Genomic DNA, 13705 nt, shown 5'->3' with positions numbered 1-13705 from the left:
AGCAGCATTAGGCCCGACCAAATACTGCTGCGGGTTTTGTTGACTACTCGCACCTGAGGAAGGGGTTTCACTTGTGCGTGTAGCTGGCACAAATCGACCACGTCCTCTCCCTGCAACAGGAGCTCCACCAGCAGCACCACGACCTGGGCCACGTACCTTATTTGACGCTCTCCTCATATTTTTCGAATTTAGGACTTGCCCTAAATGGGTGTTTAATTAATAGTAGAAAAGAAAGACAGTATGTAAAGGGTGTATCTCACATGACCTGAACCAGACTAGGCCTCAATTAAAGATTTCTTTGCACAAAATGGCTGTATTTCAAATGCCTAATTCACACCCCTGTATGTATGGGTGATATATCAGAGGGCCTGAACCTCTGTAGGCCTGAAGTAAATATATCTTTGCACAAAATGGCTGTATTTCAAAAGGCTATATTTCAAATGCCTAATTCAAACCCCTGTATGTAGAGGTGGTATCTCAGAGGGCCTGAACCTTTGTAGGCCTGAAGTAAATATATCTTTGCACAAAATGGCTATATTTCAAATGCCTAATTCAAACTACTGTATGTAGAGGTAGTATCTTACAGGCCTTGAACCAGTGTAGGCCTGCAGTAAATATATCTTTGCACAAAATGGCTGAATTTCAAATAACTGTATTTCAAATGCCTAATTCAAACCCCTGTATGTAGAGGTGGTATCTCACAGGGCCTGAACCTCTGTAGGCCTGAAGTAAATATATCTTTGTACAAAATGGCTGTATTTCAAATGGTTGTATTTCAAATGCCAAATTCAAACCCTTGTATGTAGAGGTGGTATCTCAGAGGGCCTGAACCTCTGTAGGCCTGTAGTAAATATATATTTGCACAAAATGGCTGTATCCTATGCCGCTTGTTGATTGGCTGCTGTGTAGCCTTTCAAAAAGCGCTAAGAAAGCGTCGAACACCAAACCCAAACTTTTACGGAAATGTTCGGATTCGGGTTCTGAATTGGAAATTAAAAATAGTCAGCTCGCATCAAAGTTTGTGTAAGGAAAAAGGTAAATCCATTCTCCATCAGCTGCAGTCAGAGACACCCAGTCGTTACCATCTTGATTGAATTCTCCTGAGCAAATCCTCCCGCCCTGCTCAGTGTGTCCACTTTTATTAACTAAACAAAAGGTGTAAAAGGGGCTGGCCCAAGACAAGGATACAGGAAGTGATGACGTACAGGAAGTGATGACATAGGAAGACAAGATACAATCATTTAGAATTACATCTAACAAACACATGTATATAATACAGGAAGTGATGACATAGGAAGACAAGCATTTAGATACAATAATCACCCATTTCCACTGGAGCAAACTTTATCCAGCCTTGCTCAGTGATCAATGCCAGATAAAGTTACTATGATCCACATGCAGGTTTATTTACAGGACAACGTCATTATCTCCAGCGGCTGATCAGGCGCACTAGAGACAACAAACGCACGTTCCTTTCGTTTATATTGTTCTCTTAACAAATGCATCCATGCCAAGCCAATAAATCCGCGTCTTCCGCGGGGGCCCTAGCCGGCGGCAATACATGAGCCAACAAAACCCTGCTCTGCTGAACACATCAGTCTCCCCCGGCCCACAGCCCAGTGCTTAGCACATGGACCATTCGCCGATGGAGACCCCTGCACCCAGCAGCTGTGACAGGACATACACGGGAAGATATCCACTCCAATGGTTTACCCTGACACTGAGAGACATGATGACAATACACAATATATCAAATACACATCCTAATAAAATTTCCACAACAGTTCGGGGTCCAAAAATCCTAAAGTTTGGTACGAACCCGAACTTTACAGTTCGGGTTTGCTCAACCCTATATATGATACATAAACATAAATGGGACATATAGTTCTGTCTTTTCATACTACTTCCTTTTAGCTGTTTTTAATGATATTTGTAGTCACATACTACAAGACAAATTGACAAAGAAAATTGATAATTCAATTTCACCCATTATGGACATGGCCTATTTTGGCATTCAGGATACAGTGATTTTTTTTCCCATTTATTTTTTATTAACGCAATTCAAAATTTGTTTCATCAACATAGCCTTGTGACAGCTTCTTTTTTAAAGAATGAATTGTACTTTTTCTGTGGGTCATTATGATTACAGAAATGTCAGTTTTAAAAGCACTTTTTTGAAAGAAAAATTGCTTTTTTTGTCACCATATTCTGGGTGCCACAACATTTTTATTTATCCATTCACAGAGCTGTGTGAGGGCTTATTTTTGCAAGACAAGCTATCGTTTTTTTTACTGGTACTGTTTTGGAGTATATACAATGTTATGATTACATTTTATTCCATTTTGGAGATGGGGTGACCAAAAAATAGATTTTTGTAACAGTATTTACCATGTGGGATAAATAATACTTCAATAAACATTATTTTTGGTCAATCGTGGGGCCTTCTTTAGGATCCCCAAAGCCATGATAATAAATCAGCACCCAGAGAGTAACTGTCATTGGGGTTGTCAAATCCCTTAGATGCCATGATTGCTATTGATCGAGACATTTAAGGGATTTAACTGACAGATTTTGGAGTTATTTTTCATCCCATTCATTGCAGCATGGTGTCTGCAGACATCCCCTGCTGATGACACTGACTCAGCTCCTGTGCCCACACCAACGTGATGCTGTCTTAGTATGGAAAGTCTTTTAAAGGCTGACCTGTCCATGATGTAATAAGTCTTGGGGAAGGAAGGAGTTAAGATGCATGTACCATGTGCCATTATACCTTAAACGTTTCGTTAACATAGGTCGCAGGGTAATAGCCTCTCATACCACAAAGTACTAAGCCAGTTTTTTCCTTTCTAACATGGCAATGAGATAACCACATTTTTTTTTTTTATATATAACAAGTAAGGTTGAGTGAATCAAAGTTTCCAAAATGGACTTCAATCCGAATTTAATTGAAAATTTGATTTGCCACAAAGTTGAATTTCCTCATGCTTCTTGGTAACAAATCAATTTTCCCTGAAATGGCAGTAAATAAAATTACATACTCACCTCGTCCATTTGAGTTCGAAGAGACCACTGTGGTCATCTTGATTGAAGATTCGGCACGAAACCTTAGCCACGGTGATGTATTACATCACCACGCTGGTCTTCAATCAACATGACTGCAGTGGCCTCTTCGCACTTAAATGGATAAGGTGAGTTTTTTTTTAACTGATTCATGCCCTCATTATTATTCTCAGATGCCGCAATCAGCATTGAACCTGGCATCTGAGGGGTTCAATAATGGGCGTGGTGCCGTCATTTCGCCTGCTACTTACAAAGTAATGCGTCACAAAGCAAATTTCTTTGTGAAATTTGGCAAAGCAGCCAAATCAACTTTTTAAAAACTTTGCTCAACACTAATAACAAGCAAATGTTACATTCAGTGTCATTCACTAAAGATGATACAATAGAATATACAATTCAACATAAAAGACAAAATTCCACCCTTACCCCACCTACAAGAACCCATTAGGACATGATAGATGGAGGATTCTAGGGCACACCCTTCTGGAGGATTCCAAATCCTCAAGAGTTGTAATGCCTCTTACATTAAAGATATTTTCAGTAATGAAACAACCCCTTTAGCAGAGGATCCCACACCTTGGCTCCATATATTATTTTTGTGAAATTGTTCTTTAACCTGAAAATCACTGCACTAAAACTGCCCTAACCAAAGTAGCCAACGATCTGCTAGCTGCCAAAGGAACTACTTTGTGCTCCTCCTTCTTGACCTTTCCTCTGCCTTCGACACTGTTGACCACTCTCTTTTCCTACAAATCTTCTCTTCCCTCTAGCCCTCTCCTGGATCTCCTCGTACCTCACCAACAGAACCTTCAGTGTTTCCCATTCATACACTACCTCCTCATCACGCCCCCTTTCTGTTGGTGTCCCTCAAGGCTCTGTCCTGGGTGCCCTGCTTTTCTCCACTTATACATTCGGCCTGGGACATCTCATAGAGTCCCATGGCTTCCGATACCACTCAAATCTACCTCTCCTGCCTAAATGTTGCTTCCCTCCTATCCAGAATACCAGCGTGTCTGTCATCTATATCTTCATTCTTATCCTCCCGCTTAACCTAAAACTCAACATGGAGAAAACTGAATTCATTGTCTTTCCCCCATGTCACTCATCCCCCCCTACCTGACCTCTTCATTACAGTTAATAGCACAGCACTTCCTCCAGTCTCGCAGGCCCGCTACCTGGGGGTAGCATTGGATTCTGCCCTGTCCTTTAAGCCACACATCCAAACCCTTACCTCCACCTGCAGTTTCCAACTTAAGAACATCTTTCGTATTCTCGCCTTCCTCACCCCTGGGTCAACTAAAATACTAGTGCATGCACTCATCATCTCCTGCCTGGACTACTGCAACATCCTCCTGTGTGGCCTCCCATCGAGCACTCTCGCTCCCCTCCAAACTATTCTCAACTCTGCTACCAGGTTAATCCACCTCGCCCCTCGTTTCTCTTCTGCCTCCACCCTCTGCCTATCTCTTCACTGGCTCCCCATTGCCCAGCGAATTCAGTTTAAACTACTTACAACTACATATAAGGCCGCCAACAACCTGTTCCCTCCTTACATCTCAGACCTGCTTTCTTGATACATCCCCACATGTAATCTCACATCCTCACAGGGCCGCCTCCTCAGTTCTCCTCTCCTCACACAATCGACTATAAGATTACTCACGTGCCTCTCCCCCACTCTGGGACTCACTACCACAACACATCAGGCTCTCTCCCAACATCCAAAGCTTCAAAAGTATCCTGAGAATCCACCTTTTCAGGAAAGCCTACCATCTCTAATGTGCATGCTGCCACCACACAGCCACAAGAGCAGCCTATACTCTCACCTACTGTGTTCTCCCCTTCCCTTATAGATTGTAAGCTCTTGCAGGCAGGGTCGTCTACCCCTCTGTACCAGTCTGTCAATAGTTTTTTTGTTTACTGTGTTTTTATTTCTGTGTAACCCCACCTGGATTTACAGCGCCATGGAATTAATGGCGCTTTAAAATAAATAATAATAATAACCTCTTGCTGCCATGCTACTATTTTATATTGCCAGTGCTATGTAGTTGGCAGATAGTGCTGGAAATGTATGCTATATCAGCAGATAGCCTAAAGAAGGCTTTCAGGTTTGTGTGTGAGCCTATTACAGTGACAGGCATAATACACTGCAATGCAGAAGTATTAAATTGTACTATTAAAGAGATTAAAATCAAAAGTGAAAAAAAATAAAAAAAAATCCTCTTACAAAATGCTTTATTATGTTAAAAATGCCATTCCTTATAGCGGAAAAAAGATCAGATAATTGGTATCACCACAATTGTAACAAGCCTTACACATACTTTTGCGTTAATATGCTATTTATTCTTCATAATGAATGCCATTAACTTGTAGATTGTGAACTATCGCAATGTCCTCCCCCTCTGTATCAGTCTGTTACAAAGTTACTCCATGCTTATTATGTTGGCTTGGAAAGCCTGTAACATACTGTTATTTTGTACCATACTGTTATTCTGTTACATACTGTTATTCTGTACCATACTGTTATTCTGTAACATACTGTTATTCTGTCACATACTGTTATTCTGTACCATACTGTTATTCTGTAACATACTGTTATTCTGTCACATACTGTTATTCTGTACCATACTGTTATTCTGTACCATACTGTTATTCTGTAACATACTGTTATTCTGTACCATACTGTTATTCTGTCACATACTGTTATTCTGTACCATACTGTTATTCTGTAACATACTGTTATTCTGTCACATACTGTTATTCTGTACCATACTGTTATTCTGTCACATACTGTTATTCTGTCACATACTGTTATTCTGTACCATACTGTTATTCTGTAACATACTATTATTCTGTCACATACTGTTATTCTGTACCATACTGTTATTCTGTAACATACTGTTATTCTGTCACATACTGTTATTCTGTACCATACTGTTATTCTGTAACATACTATTATTCTGTCACATACTGTTATTCTGTACCATACTGTTATTCTGTCACATACTGTTATTCTGTCACATACTGTTATTCTGTAACATACTATTATTCTGTCACATACTGTTATTCTGTACCATACTGTTATTCTGTAACATACTGTTATTCTGTCACATACTGTTATTCTGTCACATACTGTTATTCGATTGTTTCAGCTTATTATTATGTTGGCTTGTAAAAGCCAACATATTGTTATTCGATAGTCAAAAAGCGTTTCAGCTTATTATTATTCTTAGCCGCGTTTTCTATACGCTACTCCTCCTACAGTTTTGGGGCTACATACCCCAAACTTTCTACACTTCTTCGACCTATAGCGACTCGAGTTGCTTGTGCTTTTCTAAGCAATCCCACCCCCGGGGCGGGCCCCGGAAGCCCCCTTTTTTCCCATAGACTTTGACAGGGTACATTTTCAAATCGCTCCCACTCGCCAGGCTTTGACGCTAAAGTCACCAAACTTGGGTCACTTAGTCATGGGGTCAACCCGAAAATTATGGCCACATTTTGGGGACCCCAAAAAGTGGGCGGGGCCACACAGAACCAATCAAAATCTCCCCATTGACTGTAATGAGACCTACAAATTGCTACTCCTCCCACATTTTTAGGAGTACAAATTCCAAACTTTGCAGACTTGGTCGGCACCCACCCGAGTACCTTGCTTGTGCTTTGTTACCCGATCCCACCCTCCGGGCCCCTGGGACAGGGCCCCCAAAATCCACGTTTTTCCCGTTGACTTTGACAGGGAAAATTTTCTAATCGCTCCCAGTCGCACAGATTTTAAACTAAAGTCACCAAACTTGGGTCAGTTGGTCATGGGGTCAACGCGCAATTTGTTAGCACATTTCGGAGACCCGAAAATGTGGGCGGGGCCACACAGAACCAATCAAATTCTCCCCATTGACTACAATGAGACATTCAAATTGCTACTCCTCCCACAGATTTAGGAGTATAAATACCGAACTTTGCACTCTTGGTCGGCACATACCCGAGTATCTTGCTTGTGCTTTGTTAACTGATCCCACCCTCCGGGCCCCTGGGGCGGGCCCCCAAAAACCTCTTTTTTTCTCCTATAGATTTTTATTGGAAAAATGCAAACGTTTGTCACTCATACAGCTTCGGAGTGAAACTGACCAAACTTGGGTCACTTAGTCATGGGGTCAACCTGAAAATCTCTGTCACATTTTGGGGACAATAAAAAGTGGGCGGAGCTACAAACAACCAATCAGATTTTCCCTATTGACTTCAATGAGAAAATTTTAAATTGTTGCCATTTCAACATTGTTAATGGCAGGGCTGTTAAACTTAATATATTCGGTTAATAGGTGACTAGAATTCAAATGTTTTAAATTGGGCGGAGTCTACATCGACCAAATTTCAGCTATATGTTTTCATGGTAAAATTTAGAACTGCCACTGCTCTTAGACTGTTAATGGCAGGATCCCCAAACTTGGTACAGTTGGACAATTTAGGATTAGGAATAAAATTCAGAAAGGTGGGCGGGGCCAAAAACAACCAATCAGATTTCTTTGATTGATTTCAATGGGAAAATTGAAAAATGCAGAAAATTGAAAAATGCTGCCATTATTGATGTCAGGGGCTTCAAATCTCAGAAATCAGGTCATAGATTACTTCGGCTTCAAAAATTGAAAAAGTGGGCGGAGTCAACAACAACAAATCAGATTTTTCCTATTGACTTCAATGAGAAACCTTTAAATTGCTATCATTCTCACAATATTTAAGCCAGAATACCCAAACTTGGCACCGTAGGTCATTGGGTGACTGGGGTCAATTTTTTTTTTTAAAGTGGGCGGGGTCTACAACGGCCAATCAAATTTCAGCCATTTGTTTAAATGGGAAAAATTCAAACTGCCGCTGCTCTTAGACTGTTAATGGCAGGGTTCTGAAACTTGGCACAGTTGGTCACTGGAGGACTGTGCCAATGTATATCTCATTTTGGGGATGCTAAAAAGTGGGCGGAGCCACAAACAACCAATCAGATTCTCCCTATTGACTTCAATAAGAAACCTTTAAACAGCTGTCATTCTCACAGTATTTAAGCCACAGCACCCAAACTCGGCAGGGTGGGTCAGTGTGAGACAAAGGTCAAAATTTATAAAAGTGGGCGGAGTCTACAACGGCCAATCAAATTTCAGCCATGTGTTTAAATGGGAAAAATTCAAACTGCCGCTGCTCTTAGACTTTGATTGGCACAGTCTTCAAACTTGGCGCAGTTGGTCTCTGGAGGAATGGGATAAAAATTCAAAAAAGTGGGTGGAGCCACCAACAGCCAATCAGATTTCAAGCCAACATCTTGTGGTTTCTTCAGAAATGACACATTCTAGTTCTGTTTTATTCTTCTTCTCCGCCCCCCTTTTTCTATACGCTACTCCTCCTACAGTTTTGGAGTTACAAATGCCAAACTTTCCATACTTTTTCGACCTATAGTGAGGTATATTGCTTGTGCTTTAATAAACGATCCCACCCTCCGTGCCCCTGCGGAAGACCACTGAATACCCCTTTTTTTGCCGTTGACTTTGACAGGGAAAATTTTCAAATGGCCTCCACTCGCACAGTTTTGAAGCTACACTCCTCAAACTCGGACCACATATTGTTAGTGTCAACCCGAATTATAAGGTACATTTTGTGGCGACACCCTAAAGTGGGTGGAGCTAGCAACGGTCAATGAAAATGTAGCTATTTTCTATACGCTACTCCTCCTACAGTTTTAGGAGTACAAACTTTGCCCACTTGTTCGGCACATACCTAAATAGGTTGCTTGTGATTTGTTAACCGATCCCACCCTCCGGGCCCCTGGGGCGTCCCCCCGAAGACCCCACTTTTTGTCATAGACTTTCATTGGAAAATTGTAAACTTTTGCCACTCGTACAGCTTTGAAGTTAAACTCACCAAACTTGGGTCACTTAGTCATAGGGTCAACCTGAAAATTTCTGTCACATTTTGGGGACTCTAAAAAGTGGGTGGAGCCACAAATAACCAATCAGATTTTCCCTATTGACTTCAATGAGAAAATTTAAATTACTGTCATTCTCACAGTATGTAAGCCAGAATACCCAAACTTGGCACCGTGGGTCACTGGGTGACTGGGGTTAAAATTTATAAAAATTGGGCGGATTCTACAATGGCCAATCAAATTTCAGCCATTTATTTAAATGGGAAAATGTAAAACTGCCGCTGCTCTTAGACTGTTAATGGCAGGGTCCTCAAACTTGGCAGAGTTGGTCACTGGAGGACTGTGATTTAAATTTTGAAAAGTGGGCGGGGCCAAAAACAACCAATCAGATTTATTTGATTGATTTAAATGGAAAAAACTAAAAATGCTGCCATTCTCACATTATTGATGTCATGGACCTCAAATTTCACAAATGTAGTCATTGGGTGTTTCCAATTCAAAGTTAGAAAAAGTGGGTGGAGCCACCAACAACCAATCAAATTTCCCTCATTGATTTTCAATAGAAAACAAAGCTGCTGCCGTATTTACACGTTAAATGTCATAATTCCCAAACCTTAAAGTGTTAGTCACTGGGCGATTGTGGTTCACAATTAGGAAAAAAAGGGGTGGAGCAACAACAGCCAATCAGATTTCAGCCTTCGACCTTAATGAAAAGCAGATAAACTGCTGCTATTATCACAGTTTAAATGCTAAGTGTCCCAAATTTAGTGCAATTACTCACTGGGTGACTGCGGTCAAAATTTAGGAAAAGTGGGTGGAGCCTAAAACAGCCAATCAGATTTACCTATTGACTTCAATGAGAAACTTTCAAATACTGCCATTCTCACAGTTTCAAAGCCAGAAGCCCCAATCTTGGCACAGACCATGACTGGGTGACTGGGCTTAAAATTCAGAAAACTGGGCGGAGCTTAAAACAGCCAATCAAATATTACCTAGTGCTATTCAATGGGAATATTTAATTTGCTGCCATTCTTACACTGTTAATGACAGGGTCTTCAAACTTGGTACATTCGGTTACTGGGTGATGGGAATTCAAATTTAAAAAGTGGGTGGAGCCACAAACAACCAATCATATTTTGCCTATTGACTTCTATGAGAAAATGTAAAAAGCTGTTATTCTTACAATATGAGAGCCAGAGTCCCCAAACTGGAACCATGAGTGTGGTTAGATTTTAGGAAAAGTGGGTGGATCCTTTAACAGCCAATCACATTTCAGCCATTCGTTTAATATATGGGAAAATTTTAATTACTGTCACTCCTTTACTGTTGATGGCAGGGTCCTCAAATTTGGCACAGTCAGTCATTGGGTGACTTGGGTTCAAATTTTAAAAAGTGGGTGGAGCCACAAACAGACAATCAGAATTCAAGCCAACATCCTGTGGTTTTTTCAGAAACAACACCATCTAGTTGCACTTGCTTTTGCTCTAAATTACATATGTAAACCTTTATCATATGTACAGAGCCCTGGAATTAATGGCGCTATAAATGAATAATAATAAAAATGAAAGAAGGGAGATCCCAATTAAAGCTAAACAGCTTTTAAAAAAATGTTGTTTCGGTTCTATAGCAACATCACACGTTACACAATGCACACATGTGTTAGATGGTTATGCAGAGGAGAATTAATGGATTCCTTATTGGGGTAAATCAAATTTATTGAACAGCCATAGTTTGGGAAAAGAATGAGGAAAAACTATTTTGTCTCTGAATAAAACAAAATTAATTAATATCTAGTATTTCAAACAAAAAGACAGCTCCATGTGTCCTGTAAAAAAAAAACACATTTTGGGACAGACTAAGAAACAAAAATCAATGAATAAGTCCAATATACCTCAAAATAGTACCATTGAAAAATACAGTTATTCCCACACAAAATACAACTGATGTATTATTTAAAAAAAAAAATAATAAGTCGACGTTATAGGTCCCAGAAAATCAATTGTTTATAAAAATGAGCTGAGGGGTTCTCATTACGTGCCTATTTAAAATCATATGCTGTACACTTGTAAATATATATTTAATGTTACATATTTATAGTGGATGTTAGTAATTTTGTATCAATAAACTCTATATAACAACCATGCAATGTCCACAGCAGCAGTTATTAGCTTTGTTTGTATTAATGTATGCAGCACACATTCCCATGCTTGCCTTTATTCTATATTTCTTTTTGGTGAAATGAATTATGTTTTCTACAGTCGCATTTCATTATACAGCATTGCCAAGAACATTAAGTCCACATTCATTTGTGTGTCTTAAAATACAAAATCTTTCCCTCTAGCTAGCTAATAATTAGAGCATAGTGGCCCCTAGTGGTCCAGGGTTATGCATCTGGCAGGACAGGACTTCATTTTTCAGTATGTTTTCTTACCTACAATCAGTGCTCCTACAATACATCATATGAATCATTCATAACTACAGGCTCATCTTGATTAATATTTTCAAGCCACTTTACAAATGGGTGCATACATTTTTATAGAGTATCTTCCTAAATGTAAAAGCATAAGTTCATCTTTTGTGATTATAACCTTGGGTGTGATTTTGTCATTATCCCTGGCTCTGCCTAGTTCTGTTAAAAAAAACACCACTAGATGAAAGCAGGATCTCCGATTCTCAGTGCTACAGCATTATGTTCTACCAGGCATCTGCTAGATTTATGGAGACTTGGGATCAAAGAGAGAGGGAAATTATTTGGTTTTTTTCCCACTTAGAGCCACCATACCCCCAGTGAGTTTTGTGTACAGGGTAGGGTATGTACCCTTCTTCAATCCATGTGACAGAATGTTGGATTTGAATCTCTCAAGCAGGAGAGCAGGCAGCAGTTAGTACTGCTGATTACTGTATACTGTGATCAATGATTCCCAGTCTGCATAGTGGATTTCCATAATATGATCAAGCATTTCCTGTTGCAGATCCCAACCTATCACCGCAGAGCTTAATCACTTAAGGGGGTTCTCCAGTTCCATGCTTTTTTTTTTTATCTGCACAGATTACCCCAAACACTGCAAATTTATGCCCCAAGTACCTGTTTTCATGTTAGCACTTTCCTACCCCTGTTCTCTATATCATTTCATCTGGGGAGGATGTATACATTCAGAACTTACTGTAATGTTCCTTACAGCTTGCTCCGCCTCCTACACCATTCTCACTGCAGTAGTTACACCCTCTACATCAACCCTCTCTATTTTAGGCAGATTAAGCCCAGTGAAACATTACAAAGCAAAGCATGCTGGGTTTGCAACTGAGGAACACAGGAAATTCTGCATGTAAACATCCTATCCTTATAAAAGGATGCATAGGACAGGGGAAAGAAAGCACACACATGAAAAACATGCAGTGTTTCGGGTACTGAATGCAAATTTTAAAAAATGCATTATAAAACCAGAGAACCCAATTAAAATTAACTTAAAGTGGGTTCCACACTTTTCAAGATTGTTAAACGAAGAGTAAAGTTGGGACATACTATGTACTTCACTAAATACAAAAGGAAACAACAGGCAGAACAGTGGCCCAGTGGTTATCACTATTGCCTTGCAGCACTGGTGTTCTAGTTTCATATCCGGGGTCAACATCTGTATGCAGGCCAGCCTCAATAACTTGCTTCTCAAATGGACCAAGACATGGTGGAACAAGGCCTTTTTGGGCAGGTACCTTGAGAAAAGATTGATTTCAAGGGGTCTGAGAATACAAGTATTTCCTTCTTTTGATATTGAGGATTAATTTTGTGTAATGAAATGGGAAGAGACATGTAATGATGCAGCATATAAATGTATGGGTCTCCTAATTGAACATAATACATTAAGCCTAAGTATGTTAGATGTTGAGATCGAAAAAAAATCAATCAGCCTTAAGACCTGACTGTAATCAAGAGTCAATGGAGATGTTTGATTCTACACCTAATAAGAACTATGGGAAAAGGAGATTCAAGATACTAAATCTAAAGGAGAGAAAACACTACTTCCTTGTCATCGGTATCTTCAATCTCGGATCACTTGGAATCTACAAGTAGGATGAGGAGATCCACATTGTCATACAAGAGGAAGGCAGCTCCTGGTGGCATATCCGGGGAAAAGAAGAGGAACTTTCTTGGGAGAAATGGGGACACACAACAAGATTTTCCAAGACTGCTTGCTTTACCAAGAGCTGATCTACAAGAGCATTGGAGATATTCAGGAGATAATCAGGAGGTAATCTGGAGGTGGATACAATCTAAACAAGTAAGATGTGTTTGTTTAAAATCTTTCCCCTCTTTACAATGGCAGACCTGGTTCTGTGCAGGAATTGTTGTGCTTTTATTTCAGGTTCCACTCTTCAGAGGTTTGGATACTGTCGGATCTGTAGACAGCTCTCCATAATGCAGCAGGAAATTACCTTTTTGAAATATGAGATTTTTAAATTAACCACTAAACAAACTCAGGCTGAGAACATTGCAATGCCACTGCCATAGAGGTCCCCTAGAAATGGAAGATGGGTTACTGTAGGTTCTGGTAGACTGAGAGTTGTGGATAGAAGGCATTTCCCACAGTCTGTGGCTCTCCATAATTCATTTGAAGCACTTTCAGAGTGCAATAGCAACATGGAGGATGGCTCAAGCACAGTGGGTGAGAAACAATCATCTCCCATGCCTAAAGTATGTAAGACTGCAGCCAAAGACAAAAAGGAGAAGGTGAGGATTGATAGTAA

The sequence above is a fragment of the Bufo gargarizans genome, chromosome 4, assembly GCF_014858855.1.
Source record: "Bufo gargarizans isolate SCDJY-AF-19 chromosome 4, ASM1485885v1, whole genome shotgun sequence".
In the NCBI taxonomy this organism is placed as follows: Eukaryota; Metazoa; Chordata; class Amphibia; order Anura; family Bufonidae; genus Bufo; species Bufo gargarizans.
The sequence above is the reverse complement of the archived record's forward strand: the minus strand, read 5'-3'. Positions refer to the sequence as shown.